The sequence below is a fragment of the Pan troglodytes genome, chromosome 2 (genome assembly GCF_028858775.2).
Source record: "Pan troglodytes isolate AG18354 chromosome 2, NHGRI_mPanTro3-v2.0_pri, whole genome shotgun sequence".
Classification (NCBI taxonomy): domain Eukaryota; kingdom Metazoa; phylum Chordata; class Mammalia; order Primates; family Hominidae; genus Pan; species Pan troglodytes.
The window spans coordinates 189,947,437-189,966,700 of record NC_086015.1 but is presented as its reverse complement, the minus strand read 5'-3'; the positions used below and the strand labels follow the sequence as shown (position 1 = coordinate 189,966,700).

At 45.3% G+C, this 19,264-nt stretch overlaps 1 non-coding gene and 1 pseudogene across 1 annotated transcript; one reads left to right on the top strand and one right to left on the bottom strand.

Annotated features, from left to right (window-relative positions):
- Nucleotides 1–7,890: 7,890 nt before the first annotated feature.
- Nucleotides 7,891–8,556, bottom strand: LOC134809629 (G protein pathway suppressor 2-like; annotated as a pseudogene).
- Nucleotides 8,557–9,151: 595 nt separating this feature from the next.
- Nucleotides 9,152–9,257, top strand: LOC112208750 (U6 spliceosomal RNA). The gene has a single exon (XR_002943325.1). It is a non-coding gene; the product is annotated as a U6 spliceosomal RNA (small nuclear RNA).
- Nucleotides 9,258–19,264: the final 10,007 nt, after the last annotated feature.

Genomic DNA, 19,264 nt, shown 5'->3' with positions numbered 1-19,264 from the left:
AAAAGTACCATGTACTCTCATCATTCAGGGCGCATTTGTATGCCATCTTGAGATTCTTACATTATTTTGAACCCATCAGTTGATTTTAAGTGATAGCTGCACATTTAAAGCGGTGTCTAGATAATCTATTGACATATAGACATTTGTTAATGTATGTGTTTTGGATCTAATTATTACTTATTTATGTTGTTATTTAGTAATAATAAAGTATAAAGCACAAAGTATATAGTACATGCTGTCCTTACATCTGTAATTTCAGTGTTTAAAAATAACTGGGCCAGGCCCGGCGGCTCACGCCTGTAATCCCAGCACTTTGGGAAGCTAAGCCAGGTGGATCACGAGGTCAGCAGATTGAGACCATCCTCGCTAACATGGTGAAAGCCCATCTCTACTAAAAATATAAAAAATTAGCTGGGTGTGGTGGCATGTACCTGTAGTCCCAGCTACTCAGGAGGCTGAGGCATGAGAATCACTTGAACCCGGGAGGTGGAGATTGCAGTGACCAGAGATCGCGCCACTGCATTCCAGCCTGGATGACAGAGTAAGACTCCACCTTAAAAACAAACAAACAAACAAACAAACAAACAAAAAAAAACTGCCCAGAGCTGGATAGAGATGGTGGTGCTACTCACCTCTTTTTCTTTTTCTTTTCCTTTTTTTCTTTTTTGGCAAACCCAGGATAATCTCTGTAACCTCTTTTTATTACACAGTTTCTGAGGAAATTAGAGGCTAGGTTCCGCTTGCCTGTGACCCCTGACGCAATTTGGAGAGTTGAACTTACTGCCATGTTCTTACACTATAACTTAAAAAACATTTGTGGTTGGGCATGGTGGCTCACGCCTGTGATCCCAGCACTTTGGGAGGCTGAGGCAAGCCGAACAATTGAGATTAGGAGTTCCAGACCAGCCTGGTGAACACAGAGAAATCCAGTCTCTACTAAAAATAAAAAAATTAGGCTAGGCGTGGTGGCTCATGCCTAATCCCAACACTTTGGGAGGCCGAGGCGGGCGGGTCACTTGAGGTCAGGAGTTCGTGACCAGTCTGGCCAACCTGGTGAAACTCCCTTTCTACTAAAAATACAAAAATCAGTCTGATGTGGTAGTGTGCTCCTGTAATCCCAGCTACTCAGGAGGCTGAGGCAGGAGAATTGCTTGAACCTGGGAGGCGGAGGTTGCAGTGAGCCAAGATCACGCCACTGCACTCTAGCCCGGGCGACAGAGCAAGACTCCGTCTCGGGGGGGATAAAATACAAAAATTAGCCGGTTGTGTTGGCGCACACCTGTAATCCCAGCTACTCAGGCAGGAGAATTGCTTGAATTCGGGAGGCGGAGGTTGCAGTGAGCTGAGATCCCGCCACTGCACTCCAACCTAGGCGATGGAGAAAGATTATGTCTCAAAATAATAATGATAATAATTTGCATCAAGATAGGTAAAGATATTAACAGAGTTGAAGAAAATGGAGAAAACTGAGGAGGACCACGGAAGGACTTTTAAACTAGCTAAGAACTAGTTTTGAATCCGCTGATCCAAGGTTATTAAACTCTTTTGTGTAGCCAAGATACAGAAGTTTTTCTACCTTTATAGAGGAAGACTAAAATACAAGTACATTGCTGTACTTCAGATCGGGTGATCAGAAACTGTGGTATGCATAAAAATCAATGGGAACATCTATTTGAAATGCAGATACTTGTGGACTCTGCCCTCTCACCCAGATTCACTGGATCTGAACTGAGGTGGGGCCGGCTTCTGATTTTGAAAAATTAAGGCTGGGAGCAGTGGCTCATGCCTATAATCCCAGCACTCTGGGAGGCTGAGGTGGGCGGATCACTTGAGATCAGTAGTTTGAGACAAGCCAGGCCAACATGGTGAAACCCCATCTCTATCAAAAATACAAAAATTAGCTGGGCATGGTGGCGCACACCTGTGGTCCCAGCTACAGGGGAGGCTGAGGCAGGAAAGCAGGAGAATCACTTGAATCTGGGAGGCAGAGGGTGCACTGGCATGATCATGGCACTCCAGCCTGGGCGACATCTTTATTTTACCTCAAAGATTCACTATTTTGGCCAGGCATGGTGACCCACAGCTGTAACCCCAGCACTTTGGAAGGCCAAGGCCAGTGGATCACCTGAGGTCGGGAGTTTGACACCAGCCTGGCCAACGTGGTGAAACCCTGTCTCTACTAAAAATACAAAAAATTAGCCAGGCATGGTGGTGGGCGCCTGTAATCCCAGGTACTCGGAAGGTTGAGGCAGGAGAATTGCTTGAACTCAGGAGGTGGAGGTTGCAATGAGCCAAGATTGCGCCACCACACTCCAGCCTGGGTGACAGAGCAAGACTGTCTCAAAAAAAAAAAAATCACTGTTTTTCATCAGTTTGCACATCTCTTCGAGATTACATGAAGTCTCCAGGATTAGGTTTGTCTTCAGGACAAACCTACACCTCTGTGAAGGATGGAAGAAAGACCATGATTGGCAATCTCACCCCAGAAATGTGGGCCTGGTATCTGGAATCCCACTCCTGTGCCCCATTACCTGGGGCTCTATACTACCCTCTTCATGTGACACAACCAGCTCATCCTTCATGTTTGTTTGTTTTCTTTTTGAGACAGAGTTTCGCTCTCGTTGCCCAAGCTGGAGTGCAGTGGTGCAATCTCGGCTCACCACAGGCTCTGCCTCCCGGGTTCAAGCGATTCTCCTGCCTCAGCCTCCCGAGTAGCTGGGATTACAGGCATCCACCACCACGCCCGGCTAATTTTGTATTTTTAGTACAGACGGGGTTTCTCCATGTTGGTCAGACTGGTCTCGAACTCCCAACCTCAGGTGATCCGCCCGCCTCTGCCTCCCAAAGTGCTGGGATTACAGGTGTGAGCCACCATGCCTGGCCAGGAATTTATCTCTTTTAATTCTCATAACGTTGCCTGGCCTCATCTTTCATCTTTATCATATAAATGAGATAAAGTTTATATATACGTATAAACTATATATTTATATATACGTATATATAAACTATATATACGTATATATAAACTATATATACATATATAAACTATATATACGTATATATAAACTATATATGTATAAACTATATATGTATATATAAACTATATATGTATATATAAACTATATATATACATATATTCCTATATAGTTCATTAAAAATAATAGTTATATCGCTTTTTGGAAATGACAGAAAACAATCACCAACCCCAAGAATGTCTCTTTGATTTTAAACATAATGGAAATCATACTTTAGGTAAAAATTTTTTCCTCTATTTTTTCTTTTTCTTTTTCCTTTTTTTTTTCTTTTTTTGTTTGTTTTTGTTTTTTGAGACAGAGTCTCTTTCTGTTGCCCAGGGTGGAGTGCAAATGGTGCGATTTGGCTCACTGCAACCTCCACCTTCCAGATTCAAGTGGTTCTCCTGTTTCAGTCTCCCGAGTAGCTGGGATTACAGGTGCATGCCACCACACCCAGCTAATTTTTGTATTTTAGAAGAGACAGGGTTTTGCCATGTTGGCCAGGCCGGCCTTGAACTCCTGACTTCAGGTGATCCACCCGTCTCGGCTCCGCAAAGTGCCGGGATTACAGGCTGAGCCACCGCACCCGGCCCTTCATTATTTTAATAGGAAAAAAAACTATTAAAATAATAAAACTATAAACGACTTCAATGGCTGTCAAAAGAAGATTGGTTAGTAAATTGTATGCCGTGTGTATTAGTCATTACAAACAATGAGGTCTACTTCTACTTCTGGAGAGATGGAGTAGGCAAAATTTTTCCTGTTCCTCCTACTAAGTGCAACTGAAAACCCTGGACATTATATATAAAGCAAACACAAGAAGACTCGGGGAGGTGGGGAAAAGAAGGCAGACAGGTAAGAACCTCAAGATACACATGATAGTGAATTCCCTGGGTTTTCTTCCTCCTTCACACATCCTGAGTTGAAACTGAAGAAGCGGCCGGACGCGGTGGCTCACGCCTGTAATCCCAGCACTTCGGGAGGCCGAGGCGGGCGGATCACGAGGTCAGGAGATCAAGCCCATCCTGGCTAACACGGTGAAACCCCTGTCTCTACTAAAAATACAAAAAATTATGCGGGCGTGGTGGCGGGCACCTGTAGTCCCAGTTACTTGGGAGTCTGAAGCAGGAGAATGGCGTGAACCCTGGAGGCGGAGCTTGCAGTGAGCCGAGATCGCGCCACGGCACTCCAGCCTGGGCGACAGAGCGAGACTCCGCCTCAAAAAAACAAAACAAAACAAAACAAAAACCAAAAAACTGAAGAAGCTAGCAACCCAGAAAAGCCAACCGGCATAGACTAGAAAAGCTCCAGCAAAAGGCCGCTTTCTCTACCCAGGACAGAGGCATTCTAGGAAGATAGAAAAGTTGTAGACAGTAATTCCATTATTTCAGCCAAATACCACAGAAGCAGCTGTGGTCCTACCCACACCCATGCCAGCAAAAGCCAACTGGGGAGCCCACGATTCTACCCTTGGGAGGCTGTAATGAGGTTCTCTGACAACCTCCACCCCTAGACCCCCGCCACTACCACCACCACATTGTCAGAGGAGACCACGGAGCAGCTTCAACTTCCAGGCCCACCGGGCAGGAACAAAGGTGATCCTTCAGATCCCACTAAGGTGGTGGTATACAAGGCCCGCTGGGAAATCAGGACTTGATCGCACAGTCGTCATGAGGCCACCTCATTGTAGTGTCGGTGGAGACCACATGAGGAACTCCAGCCCCCACCCAGCAGTAACAAGGATCATCCCCTCTGGTGTGTGTGAGAAATCTGGACTTCTACCTCCTGCTGGCAGTAGGAAGGCTGTGCTGTCCTTCCCCGGCCAGAGCGGCATCAGAGAAAGCCAGCCAGAGCCAGAGATTGAAGTAAGATCTAATGAGCATGTGAAAAATGCTCAGCATCCCTAATCACTAGAGGAATGCAAATCAAAACCGCAATGAGATACCACTTCACACCCATTAAGATGACTATTATTATTTTAAATAGAGAACGGGATGGGAAGGGTTGGGAGGCGAGTCTCAATTGTTGCTTAGGCTGGTCGTGAACTCCTAGGCTTAAGCAATCCTCCTGCCTCCGCCTCCCAAAGTGCTGGGATTACAGGTGTGAGCCAGCACAGCTGACCAAAATGACTATTAATTTTTTTAAAAAATAGAAAATAACAATTGTTGGTGTGGATGTGGAAAACCAAAATCCTTGTACATTGCTAGTAGAAATGTAAAATGGTGTAGCCACTGTGAACAGTATGGCAGTTACTCCAAAAATTAAAGAATTATCATATGATCCACCAATTCCACTTCTGAGTATATACCTAAAATAATTGATAGCAGGGATGCAAACAGATTATTTGTACACCAGTGTTCATAGCAGCATTATTCACAATAGCCAAAAGGTGACAGCAACCCAAGCATCCATTGACGGATCAGTAGATAAAACAAGTGTGGCTGGGCGCGGTGGTTCACGCCTGTAATTCCAGCACTCTGGGAGGCTGAGACATGAAGATCAGTTGAGTTCAGAAGTTTGAGATCAGCCTGGGCAATATAGGGAGACCCCATCTCTACAAAAAAATCAAGTAATTAGCCAGGTGTGGTGGCATGTGCTTGTGGTCCCAGCTACTGGGGGAAGGCTGAGGCAGGAGGCTTGCTTGAGCCTGGGAGGTGAAGGCAGCAGTAAGCCATGATCACGCCACTGCACTCCAGCCCGGGGGCAACAGAACAAGACCCTGTCTCCAAAAAACAAACAACACAAAAAATCAAATTGTGCTTTATACATCAATGGAATATTATTCAGCCTTAAAAAGGAATGAAATTCCGATCCATGCTACAGTACGAATGCACCTTTGAAGACATTATGCTAAGTGAAATAAACCAGACACAGAAGGACACATAGTATATGAGTCCACTTATATGAGCATAGAAACAGAAAGTAGGAGGGTTATCAGGGCCTGGGGGAGGGGAGAATGAGGAGTTACTGTTTAATGTGAACAGAGTTCCAATTTGGGGAAAAAGGTTTGCAGATGAATAGCCGTCATGGTTGTATCACATCATGAATATGCACAATGCTACTGAAGTATACGCTTAAAAATGGTTAAAATGGTACTTTTTATGTTATTCCTATTTTACCAAAATAAAAATATATTCCTAGCCAGATAATCTAGTTAGAATGAAGTTAATCCATTAGAATGTTTTGTTTTCCCACCTAATTGTAGTTGTTAGTCTACTGATTTAAAAAACAGGCCAGACACGGTGGCTCATGCCTGTAATCCCAACACTTTGGGAGGCCGAGGCGGGTGGATCACTTGAGGTCAGGAGCTTGAGACCAGCCTGGCCAACATGGTGAAACCCCATCTCCACTAAAAATACAAAAATTATCCGGGTGTGGTGTCACGCGCCTATAATCCCTCCTGAGGAGGCTGAGGCAGGAGAATCACTTGAACCCAGGAGGCGGAGGTTGCAGTGAGTTGAGGTCGCGCCATTGCACTCCAGACTAGGCAACAGAGCGAGACTCCGTCTCAAAAAAAACAAAAGAAAGAAAGAAAGAAAAATACACAGAAAGAAAAAAAAGATCTTGAGTCACATAACAATACAGAAGTTTCCAGACTTCAATAGAAAATCACTTAAGCCGGCCGGGCGCGGTGGCTCACGCCTGTAATCCCAGCACTTTGGGAGGCTGAGGCGGGCGGATCACAAGGTCAGGAGATCGAGACCATCCTGGCTAACACGGTGAAACCCCGTCTCTACTAAAAATACAAAAAATTAGCCAGTGCATGGCGGCGGGCACCTGTAGTCCCAGCTGCTGGGGAGGCTGAGGCAGGAGAATGGCGTGAGCCTGGGAGGCGGAGCTTGCAGTGAGCCCGGATTGCGCCACTGCACTCCAGCCTGAGGGACAGGGCGAGACTCCGTCTCAAAAAAAAAAAAAAAAAATCACTTAAGCCAAAAATCGTGACCGGGCGCGATGGCTCACACCTGTAATCCCAGCCCTTTGGGAAACCAAAGTGGGAGGATCACCTGAGGTCAGGAGTTCAAGACCAGCCTAGCCAACATGGTGAAACCCCATCTCCACAAAAATAGCAAAAAAATTAGCCGGGCATGATGGCAGGTGCCTGTAATCCCAGCTACTCGGGAGGCTGAGGTGGGAGAATCACTTGAACACGGGAGGTGGAGGTTCCAGTGAGCAGAGATTGTGCCATTGCACTCCAGCCTGGGTGACAAAGGGAGACTCCGTCTCAAAAAAAAAAAAAAAAAAAAAAAATCATGAAGATCTCAAACTGAATGAAAAAGACAATGGATGCCAACTCTGAGATGATAGGAATGTTGGAATTATTATACTGGTCAAGGTTGTAAAGCAGCCATGACGAAAATGCTTTGGTGACCAATTATGAACATGCTTGAGACAAATGAAAAAATAAAAAGGAAAAATTGATAAATTGGACTTATCCTTAAAACCCGTTGCTCTCTTCTTCCTTCCTCCTCCTTCTCCATCTTGTCCTTCTCCTTCTCCTTCTCCCAGTGGCAAGTAGATTATATTGGCCTTGGGCTGGGACACTCGGGGGGGAACCCACACCCATGGTGTGTGTGTGTGGGCAGGACGAAATTGAAGCTATCTGATGGTCACTTGCAGCATGACAGGTTCTGGCTGTGTTGGATGACGAGTCGCTGAGGGCCTGGTTGGTTGGTAGCTGCAAAACCTAGACGTTCCTGCTGGCTGCATCTTCGCGGGGAGCTGGGATTAGGCAAGGAGTCTAGGGCCTGGATGCGGAGCCTGGGCATGCATGGGGGTCAGGGAGGATGGACCAGGGAAACCTGCGTGCTGGTTAGCATGGTCTATCTGCGGTTTCAAAGACAGAGCAGCACCAGAGGAGGAACCCTGTCTGGGTGTGCTGAAAGTGGCCCAGCAGAACATAAGGTTGTGGCTGGGACATGAATGCACCCCAGGGAGCACTGAACTGCTCTGAGCTGCCGACTAGGGCCATAGGCTAGCTATGTGGGCCCATATTGAGGTAGGGGCTGAGCAGTCCCAGCGGCACCGCCCAGGCTGCCTGCTCTGGGGTCCCTGCAAAAGCCGCCGCTGAGCCCACGGACTTCCGGGTCGTAAGCACGTGGGGTCTGAACATCTGCTTGGCTGGGTCAGCTGCTATGACAATGCCCGGGCGATCGTGCCCTCCAGCGCTGCCTGCATGCCGAGGAGGAAGCGAGTCCCCACGTGAATAATCGGGCTCCGCCGGCTCACAGCGGATGTCAGAAGGTCAGGTCGCTCTGCTCCTTTCGCCTCCGTTTTTCTTCCTCATGGAAACTTTCTTCAGCTGCAGAAAAAGCTGGTCCTTTTCTTTCTGCCTGGCCCACAGCTTCTCCTGCAAAGTCAAAATTTGTTCCTTCGGTCTCCTCTGGTGACATTCTCTCTTCCATCTCCTTTCTCTTCCTTCGTCTGCTCTTCCTCCATCTTCTCGCCATCACCTTATCCGCCGCCTCCTCTTCCCTCTCGCCCCGCAGCCTGCGCTCCCGCCCGGGGCGCTCCGGACACACTGTCTGCGCGACCCCCCACGGGACCCGGCCCCCAGGCCAGCTCTCCCCGCCGCCCACAGGGGCTGGGGGCACCCGCCGCCAGCCCAGCTGGCAGCTATGGCTCCTCCGAGCGCACAGGAAAACCTTGGCTTTTGAAAGACCCTGTTAAGATAAGGATGAAAAGATAAGCTATAGAGGAGAAAATATGTGCAAACCACGTATCTGGCAAAGTACTGGTATCTAGAATAGATAAAAACTCGCAAAAAACTCAACAGTAAAAAAACAACAGTTTTGGCCGGGCGCGGTGGCTCATGCCTGTAATCCTAGCAGTTTGGGAGGCCGAGGCGGGCAGATTGCCTGAGGCTGGGAGTTCGAGACCAGCCTGGCCAGCATGGTGACATCCCGTCTGTAATAAAAATATAAACATTAGCCGGGCGTCGCGGCAGACTCCTGTAATCCCAGCTACTCGGGAAGCCGAGGCAGGAGAATCTCTTGAACCCGGGAGACGGAGGTTGCAATGAGCCCAGATCAAGCCACTGCACTCCTGCCTGGACAACAGAGCAAGACTCCGTCTCAAAAACAAAAGCAAAAACAAAACAGTCCTAATACAGCATGAACAAAAGATTTGAAAAACATTCTGTGCTCACTTCCGCAGCACATGTATTAAAAAATCGGAACAATACAGAGATTAGCACGGGCCCTGCGCAAAGATGACATGCAAATTCATGAAGTGTTGCATATTTTTAAAACATTAAACAAAATTTAAAAAAGAAAACAAACATTTCACTGAGGAGGATATACAGATGGCAAACAAGCATACAAAAAGATGTTTAACACTATTAGCCATTTGAGAAATGCAAATAAAAACCACAATGAAATATCGCTGTACACCTATTAGAATGGCTAAAATAACAAAGTGACAACAACAAATTCTGACAAGGATGCCGAGAAACTGGATCTCTCATCCTCTGCTGATGGAAATGTAAAGTGAGGTGTAGCCACCTGGAAAGCAGTAGTAGTTTCTTCTCTTTTCTTTCTTTTTTTTTTGATACGGAGTCTCGCTCTTTTGCCCAGGCTGGACTGCAGTTTCATGGTCTCGGCTCACTGCAACCTCTGCCTCCCAGGCTCAAGCGATTCTCCTGCCTCAGCCTCCCGAGGAGCTGGGATTACAGGAACCCGCCACCATGCCTGACTAATTTTTGTATTTTTATTAGAGACGAGTTTCACCATGTTGGCCAGGCTGGTCTCAAACTCCTGACCTCAGGTGATCCGCCCGCCTTGGCCTCCCAAAGTGCTGGGATTACAGGCGTGAGCCACTACGCCTGGTTGCAGCAATAGTTTCTTAAAAAGCTAAACAGGTAACCACCACCATACCATGTGATCCAGCAATTTCACTCTTGGGCATTTAGCTGAGAGAAATGAAGACTTATGTTCACACAAAGACTCTGATATGAATGTTCAGAGCAGCTTTATTTATAATAGGCAGAAACTGAAAACAATCCAGATGTCTTTCAATGGATGAATGGGTAAACTGTGATATATTCATACTGTGGAATACTACTTGGTAATAAAAAGAAAGGGTCTATTTATTATTACATATCACAACCTGTATGAATCTCCAGATTATTATGCTGAATTTTAAGTCAATGCTAAAAAGCTACCCTTTGGCCAGGCACGGTGGCTGACGCCTGTAATCCCAGCACTTTGGGAGGCCTAGGCAGGTGGATCATTTGAGGTCAAGAGTTCGAGACCAGCCTGGCCAACATGGGGAAAGCCCATTTCTACTAAAAATACAAAAATTAGCTGGGCATGGTGGCGCATGACTGTAATCCCAGCTACTCGGGAGGCTGAGGCAGGAGAATTGCTTGAACCCAGGAGGTGGAGGTTGCAGTGAGCTGAGATCATACCACTGCACTCCAGCCGGGTGATAGAGTGAGACTCTGTCTCAAATAAACAAATAAATAGTTACCTCGTACATGATATAACATTTTTGAAAAGACAAAATTATAGAAATAGAAAACAGTAGTGGTTGTCAGGGGTTAAGGAGAGAATAGGGGCAGGAGACAGATGAACTGTGGCTATTAAAGGGCAACATGGGCCAGGCCCAGTGGCTCACACCTGTAATCCCAACGCTTTTGGAGGCTGAGGCAGGTGGATCACCTGAGGTCAGGAGTTTGAGGCCAGCCTGGCCAACATGGTGAAACCTGGTCTCTTGCAAAATATAATGATCTTTGAGCATTTACAATATGTAAACATCTGTCTCAAATAAATAAATAAATAGTTACCTCCTGCAAGATATAACATTTTTGAAAAGACAAAATTATAGAAATAGAAAACAGTAGTGATTGTCAGGGGTTAAAAAATATAAAAATTAGCTGGGCATGGTGATGTGCACCTGTAATTCCACCTACTTGGGAGGCTGAGGCAGGAGAGTCACTTGAACCCAGGAGGGGGAGTTTGCAGGGAGCCGAGATTACACCACTGCACTCCAGCCTGGGCAACAGAGCAAGACTCCATTTCAAAAAAATAATAATAATAAATAATAAATAAAAGTTAATGAATAAAAATTTAAAAATAAATTATCTGGGTATAGTAGTGCACGCCTGTAGTCCCAGCTTCTCGGGAAGCCGAGGTGGGAGGATTGATTGAATCCAGGAGTCCGAGGCTGCAGTAAGCTGTGATTGTGCCACTGCACTCCAGCCTGGGTGACAGAGTGAGTCTCTGTCTCCAACAAAATAAAATAAAGAGAGAGAATGATTGTTAAATGTAATATGGCCTCCTAGAGTGAATACTGGTACAATAAAATTGCCAGAGGCGTTCTAACCAGACAGACTCCATCCTGAGTGAGGGCTAGGAAAATGAGGCTGGAACTTGCTGGGCTGCTGTACCAGAAAGGTATTCCTAGCCTCTAGGTGTTTAGTAAGGGAACAAATTGATAATGTTTACTAGACAGACCCAGACTTGGGAGTGTCCTGATATCCCAATATCTTGAGAACAAAGGCATTCCTAATTTTGCTTTAAAGATAATAATATCGATTCTTGCAAAATACAGTAATTAAGAAAATTAATCCTTTATCACAAACCCTTGAGCACAGCACATCTTCCCATGATCTTTTTTTATGCTATATATACAAGTATTGTACTTAGGGTGGATGCGTTCTTCCTCTTACTTTCGGGAACGTTCTACTCTGTCTATGGAATAGCTGTACTTTCACTACTTTACTTTCTTAATGAACTTGCTTCTACTTTGCACTGTGAACTCACCCTGAAATCTTTCTTGTGCGAGATCCAAGAATCCTCTCTTGGGGTCTGGATCGGGACCCCCTTCCTGTAACAAAATGACATTAGTGAAAAATAACAATAACAATGAAGTCTCTAGATCTCTGTGTACCAATATGGAAATATGTTTATATATTGTAACTTCTCAAAGATCATTATATTTTGCAAGGTCCTGTTTGTGTGAAAAAATGGAGGGGTAAGCCAGGTGCAGTGGCTCACGCCTATAATCCCAGCACTTTGGGAGGCTGAGGCAGGTGGATCACCAGAGCTCAGGAATTCGAGACCAGCCTGGTTAACATGGCAAAACCCTGTCTCTACTAAAAATACAAAAATCAGCCGGACATGGTGGCACACACCTGTAATCCCAGCTACTCAGGAGGCTGAGGTAGGAGAATCGCTTGAACCCGGGAGGTGGAGGATGCAGTGAGCCGAGATTGTGCCACTACAGTTCAGCCTGGGCGACAGAGCTAGACTCTGTCTCAAAAATAGTAATAATTTAAAAAATGGATGGATAAGCAGGTCATGGTGGCTCACATCTATAATCCCAGCACTTTGAGAGGCCGAGGTGGGAGGATTGCTTCAGCTCAGGAGTTTGAGACCAGCCTGGGCAACATAGTAAGACCCCATCTCTATATTTAAAAAAAATGGATGGGTACATGCGTAGGTTTATGCAGAGAAACATGTATTATACATAATTATTTCAATCAAACTTTTCTAGAAGGAAATAGTGATTTCCTCTAATAGGGAGTGCAAATGGGAAACAGACAGGAAAAACTTAGTTTTTTTTGAGGCAGACTCACTCTGTCACTCAGGTTGGAGTGCATTGGCACGCTCTTGGCTCACTGCAATCTCTGCCTCCCAGGTTCCAGCTATTCTCCTGCCTCAGCCTCCCAAGTAGCTGGAATTACAAGAGTGTGCCACCATGCCTGGCTGATTTTTGTATTTTTAGTAGAGACAGGGTTTCACCATGTTAGCCAGGCTGGTCTTGAACTCCTGACCTCAGGTGATCCGCCCCCACTTGGCCTCCCAAAGTGCTGAGATTACAGATGTAAGCCACCGCACCCGGCCAGAAAACTTACTTTTTGCTTGATACACTACTGTTCAGTTTATGTTTTTTTAGTACCGTGAACATATATTACAACTATAATTTTTTTTTTTTTTAGATGGGGTCGCCCTCTGTTGCCAGGCTGAAGTACAGTGGCTCAATCATAGCTCACTGCAACCTCAAATTCCTGGGCTCAAACCATCCTTCCACCATAGCTTCCCAAGTAGCTGGGACTACAGGCAGGTGCCACCATGCCCAGTGATTTTTTAATTTTTATTTTTGTAGAGATAGGGCCTTGCTCTGTCGCTCAGGTTGGTCTTGAACTCTTGGCTTCAAGTAATCCTCTCACCTCAGCCTCCCAAAGTGCTGGGATTACAGGCATGAGCCACTGGACCCAGTGACATTTATAATTTTTAAAACTATAATTACAATGCTGTCATTATTTAGGTTTGAGCAAATCTAATTGTGTCTTCCTTATTTTTTATTTTTATTTTTATTTTTTGAGATGGAGTCTTGCTTTGTCGCCAGGCTGGAGTGCAGTGGCACAATCCTGGCTCACTGCAACCTCTGCCTCCCAGGTTCAAGCGATTCTCCTGCCTCAGCCTCCCGAGTAGCTGGGATTACAGGTGTGCGCCACTACGCCCAGCTAATTTTTTTGGTACTTTTAATAGAGACAGGGTTTCACCATGTTGGCCAGGATGGTCTTGATCTCTTGACCTTGTGATCCGCCCGCCTCAGCCTCCCAAAGTGCTGGGATTACAGGCGTGAGCCACCACGCCCGGCCTTGTGTCTTCCTTAAAACAAAAGATATGTTAGGGCATGATTGTTTTTTATTATGGGAGTATTTCCTTTATCAAATGACTAATAATAGGTTTATTTAAAAATGCCTTATATTGTGATTTAATTTGTAAAAGTGTGCCACTTTCTCCATCTTTTTTTATTCATCTCTAAAAATTTACTTATCCTGGCAGGGCACGGTGGCTCTCGCGTGTAATCCCAGCAATTTGGGAGGCCGAGGCGGGTGGATCACTAGGTCAAGAGATCGAGACCATCCTGGCCAACATGGTGAAACCCCGTCTCTACTAAAAATACAAAAAAAATTAGCTTGGCATGGTGGCGCGTGCCTGTAGTTCCAGCTACTCTGGAGGCTGAGGCAGGAGAATTGCTTGAACCCAGGAGGCAGGGGTTGCAGTGAGCCGAGATGGCACCACTGTGCTCCAGCCTGGGCAACAGAGACTCCATCTAAAAAAAAAAAAAAAATTTTACTTATCCCGCCTGGGTGCGGTGTGCAGTGGCTCACGCTTGTAGTCCAAACTTCTCAGGAGGGTGAGGTGGGTGTATAACTTGAGCCCAGGAGGCAGAGGCTGCAGTGAGCCGAGATCTGGGTGGATAACTTGAGCCCAGGAGGTAGAGGCTGCAGTGAGCTGAGATCGCGCCACTGCACTTTGGCTTGGGTGACAGAGCGAGACCATGTCTCCAAAACGAAAAAGAAAATCTGCATTATCCTTTTAAGATCAGCTCAAAAACCTCCTCCTCCAGTATGAATAACCCTAGAAACAGAGTGGTTTCTTTCCTTTGGACTCCCATAGCCATTCTTTCTGCTGCTTTTATGATATGTTCTAGCATATTTAGTAATGTGTTTCATCTCTTCTACTAAATTGTATCCACCTTGAGAGGGTAGATTATGTTTTATTAATCTTTGTATCTCCCACAATATAAAGCCCAGTGCCTTGGTGCTTGTATTAGTTTTCTGTTGCTGCTGTAACTAAAACTGCCAAGTTAGTGACTTAAAAACAACACAAATTTAGTATCGTTTTTTTTTTTGAGATGGAGTTTTACTCTGTTGCCCAGGCTGGAGTGCAGTGGCGTGATCTCAGCTCACTGCAACCTCTGCCTTCCTGGTTCAAGCGATTCTTCTGCCTCAGCCTCCCAAGTAGCTGGGATTACAGGTGCCTGCCAGCACGGCCAGCTAATTTTTGTATTTTTAGTAGAGACGGGGTTTCACCATGTTGGTCAGGCTAGTCTCAAACTCCTGACCTCAGGTGATCCACCCGCCTCAGCCTCCCAAAGTGCTGGGATTACAGGCACGAGCCACTGCGCCTGGCCGCAAATTTAGTATCTTACAGCTCTGGAGGTTAAAAATCTGAAATGGTCTCCTTGAAGTCTGGATATTTAGTTAAAAAAAAAAATCAAAAATCTGAAATGGGTCTCACAGAGCTAAAATCAAGCAGTAGGCAGAGATGTGTTCCTTCTGGAGGCTCCAGGGCCGGCCTTTTTCATTATCTAGAGACTGCCTACATTCCTTGGCTCATAGCCACGTCACTCTGACCTCTGCTTTCATCATTGTCACACCTTCTTTGACTCTGACCCTCCTGCCTCCCTGTTTTTTTTTTTTTTTTTGGAGACAGAATCTTGCTCTGTCGCCCAGGCTGGAGTGCAGTGGTGCGATCTCGGCTCACTGCAAGCTCCGCCTCCTGGGTTCACGCCATTCTCCTGCCTCAGCTTCCCAAGTAGCCAGGACTACAGGCACCCACCACCACTCCCGGCTAATTTTTTGTATTTTTAGTAGAGACAGGGTTTCTCCATGTTAGCCGGGCTGGTCTCAATCTCCTGACCTCATGATCCGCTTGCCTCGGTCTACCAATGTCCTGCCTCCCTCTTATAAGAACTTTGTGATTCCAATGGGCCCACCTGAATAATCCAAGATAATCTCTCCATCTCAAGATTTTTTTTTTTTTTTTGAGACAGGGTCTCACTCTGTTACCCAGGCTGGAGTGCACTGTCACCGTCTCTGCTCACTGCAACCTCCGCCTCCTACTACATTAAGGAACCAAGCTCAGAGTGACAGAATAGTTCCTCCTGTTTACTCCCACATTCATTGTTTTGTGTTGTTACTTCTGCTGATATTATTTGTAGACTTTGTATGGTGTTTGCCCAAATTCAAAGCTGAGCCTATATCATGGGTTGGTAAGGGTGCCCTTTAAATGTAGTCCCTGCATCTAAGCCTGAGGCGCAGTCAACTCAGAAGCAAAGCAGCAGTTTACAGACCTTATTTTTTTGGTATAAATCCAGTCATTCTTCAGTTATTCAGGCTTCATAATTTTTGCTATACCTGAGTACTCTTTGACATATTTACCTAATTTTTCTTTTTCTTTTTCTTTTTCTTTTTTAAGAGATGAGGTCTTGCTGTGTTACCCAGGCTGGTCTCAAACTCCTGGCCTCAAGCAATCCTCGCAGTTCAGCCTCCCAAAGTGCTGGGATGCCTAGTTTTTCTTAACAAATTTTTGTAACTATAGGTTACAATTCGCATTTACTTAGCTTCAGTGAAAACACAGGTTAAATTTGTTATATTTTTTCCAATGCTGATTAAAATAATCACATAACTACCAAAATAAGTACTCCATCTGAAATCTTCTGACTGTTTGGGATATGCTGGTACTGACAGATTGTAGCCTACTGGAATCTGTAGTCATTAGCCAAATCATGGCAGAGGCAAACGTAGATTTTTTTTTTTTTTTTTTTTTTGAGACAGAGCGTAGCTCTGTCTCCTAGGCTAGAGTGCAATGGCACGATCTCCGCTCACTGCAACCTCCACCTCCCGGGTTCAAGCAATTCTCGTGCCTCAGCCTCCCAAGTAGCTGAGATTACAGGCACCCACCACCATGCCTGGCTAATTTTTTGTATTTTTAGTAGAGACAGAGTTTCGCCATGTTAGCCAGGCTGGTCTCAAACTCCCGACCTCAGGTGATCTGCCTGCCTCGGCCTCCCAAAGTGTTGGGATTACAGGCGTGAGCCACCTCACCCAGCTAGATCTTGTTTTCAATGTAAAATTCTAAATAGTGGGACTGCTGAAGTCTGTGACTAGCCCCATAAGTATTTTCAGTTGTTGCTGGTGACGATTATTTTTGATTAACTACTAGGATTTGGGGGAAAAAATATCTCCTAGAACCACCACTATGCCACTTTCCTGCCTGTCCCCATTGAAACACTTGAAGCGATGCCTAAGTCGCTGGTACTTTCTGATACTATCTCCTAGAAGGTCTTTGAGTCTTCCCTAAAGAGAGAAAAGAGTCAAGGGGTAGTGCCCTTTCATTTTTATTTTCCTTTAAAATTTTGGGCTTAGCCTTGATCTCAATGAAAGAAACGATAAATTACAATATCATTTAATATGCTTTGTAAGGAAGCTATTACGTCAAGTCCTTCAAATTTTCAGAGTATTCGCCATTACTTTGTTATCCTCCACTGCACTGAAGCCTGGGCGACAGAGTGAGACCCTGTCCCAAAAAATAAAACACAATAAAACAGAATAAAATAAATAAAAAGAAGGGGTGAGGAATATGTACAGTCTGGTGATATCAGGATTAAAGGAAACGGATTGGTGAAGAAAAACTTCATTATAACTTATCAGGCTTGTGATTTTTTTTCTTTCAACATCTTCTTTTTTAGTTTCCGAAATACAAATCAAAATACATTTTTGTTACATATCATTTTAACAAGCTTAACATTCTTTTCAATACAAGATGACTCAATATAGGTATTTTTAAAAAGCCATGCATTTTATTTTAGAGTAAACAGCTCATCAAAAAAATACGTGGGTACATGGGCTATTGTTGTTTACTGTTTTAGAGCACACCCTCCAACTTAACATTTGGTCCACTAAAATATGTAAATGTCCGTCTGGGCACGGTGGCTCACTCCTGTAATCCCAGCACTTTGGGAGACCAAGGCAGGTGGATCACCTGAAGTCAGGAGTTCAAGACCAGCCTGGCCAACATGGTGAAACCCCGTCTCTACTAAAAATACAAAAAAGAATTAGCCAGGCATGGTGGCACACGCCTGTAGTCCCAGCTACCCAGGAGGCTGAGGCAGGAGAATCACTTGAACCCGGGAGGCAGAGGTTGCAGTGAGCTGAGATCATGCCATTGCACTCCAGCCTGGATGACAAGAGTGAAACTCTGTCTAAAAAAAAAAAAAAAAAGAAAAAGAAATGTTCCTCCTATCACAAAAATAAATTAAATCTCATGGCTGAACAAAACAGAAATGTGGCTGGGCATGGTGGCTCACATCTGTAATTCCAGCACTTTGGGAGGCCGAGGCTGGCAGATCACCAGGTCAGGAGTTCAAGACCAGCCTGACCAACGTGGTGAAAAACCCTCTCTACTAAAAATACAAAAATTAGCCAGGCGTGGTGGCATGTGCCTATAATTCCAGCTACTCAAGAAGCTGAGCAAGATAATTGCTTGAACCCGGGAGGCAGAGGTTGCAGTGAGCCGAGATTGCGCCACTGCCCTCCTGCCTGGGTGACAGAGCGAGACTCCGTCTCAAAAAAAAAAAAAAAAAAAAACCAAACAACAACAACAACAATTTTTAGGCTGGGCGCGGTGGCTCATACCTGTAATCCCAGCACTTTGGAAGGCCGAGGCGGGCGGATCACCTGAGGTCAGGAGTTCGAGACCAGCCTGACCAATGTGATGAAACCCCGTCTCTTCTAAAAATACAAAAATTAGCCAGGCGTGGTGGCATGCGTCTGTTATCCTGGCTACTCAGGAGGCTGAGACAGGAGAATTGCTTGAACCCAGGAGGCAGAAGTTGCAATGAGCCGAGATTGTGCCATTGCACTCTAGCCTGGGCAACAAAAGTGAAAATCCATCTCAAAAACAAAACAAAACAAAAACAAACAAATAAACAAAAAAACAGAAATGTTGGCATAGGCCTGAGGAAGCTTGAAAAACAAGTTAGGATGTTTTAACTATATGGAGGCACATTACAGAATCCACATAGAAACATCTGGTAGAACAACTGGCTTATTTCTATTGGAGCGGTTCTGTTTCAGAAAGGGATATAAGGTACATGGGAGGGTGCTGAAAACTCACAACAGCCACAGAATTAGTTATTCAAAATTAACCAGAATTCAATATACAAGAATATATGACAGCAGTAGAACAATCTCAACAGTTATTTGATGCCTGGAAAGCAAAGCTGTAAGCTTAGAACAAGTAACTCAGCAGGAACAACGGTCAACATGTTTATACGACTTTGAAGGTGAGAAAACTTTATCATTCATAGATGATGTCTTGTGCACAAGTACATTAGTTTCCAGGACACTGGGAACAACAACACAACATAAAAAGTAAGAATAGGGCCGGGCACGGTGGCTCATGCCTGTAATCCCAGCACTTTGGGAGGCCAAGGCAGCCGGATCACTTGAGGTCAGGAGTTTGAGACCAGCCTGGCCAAGATGGTGAAAGCCCGTCTCTACTGAAAATACAAAAAGTAGCCGGGCATGGTGGCACATGCCTGTAATCCCAGCTACTCAGAGGGCTGAGGCAGGAGAATTGCTTGAACCCGGGAGGCAGAGGTTGCAGTGAGCCAAGATCACACCATTGCACTCCAGCCTGGGTGACGGAGCGAGACTCCGTCTCAAAAAA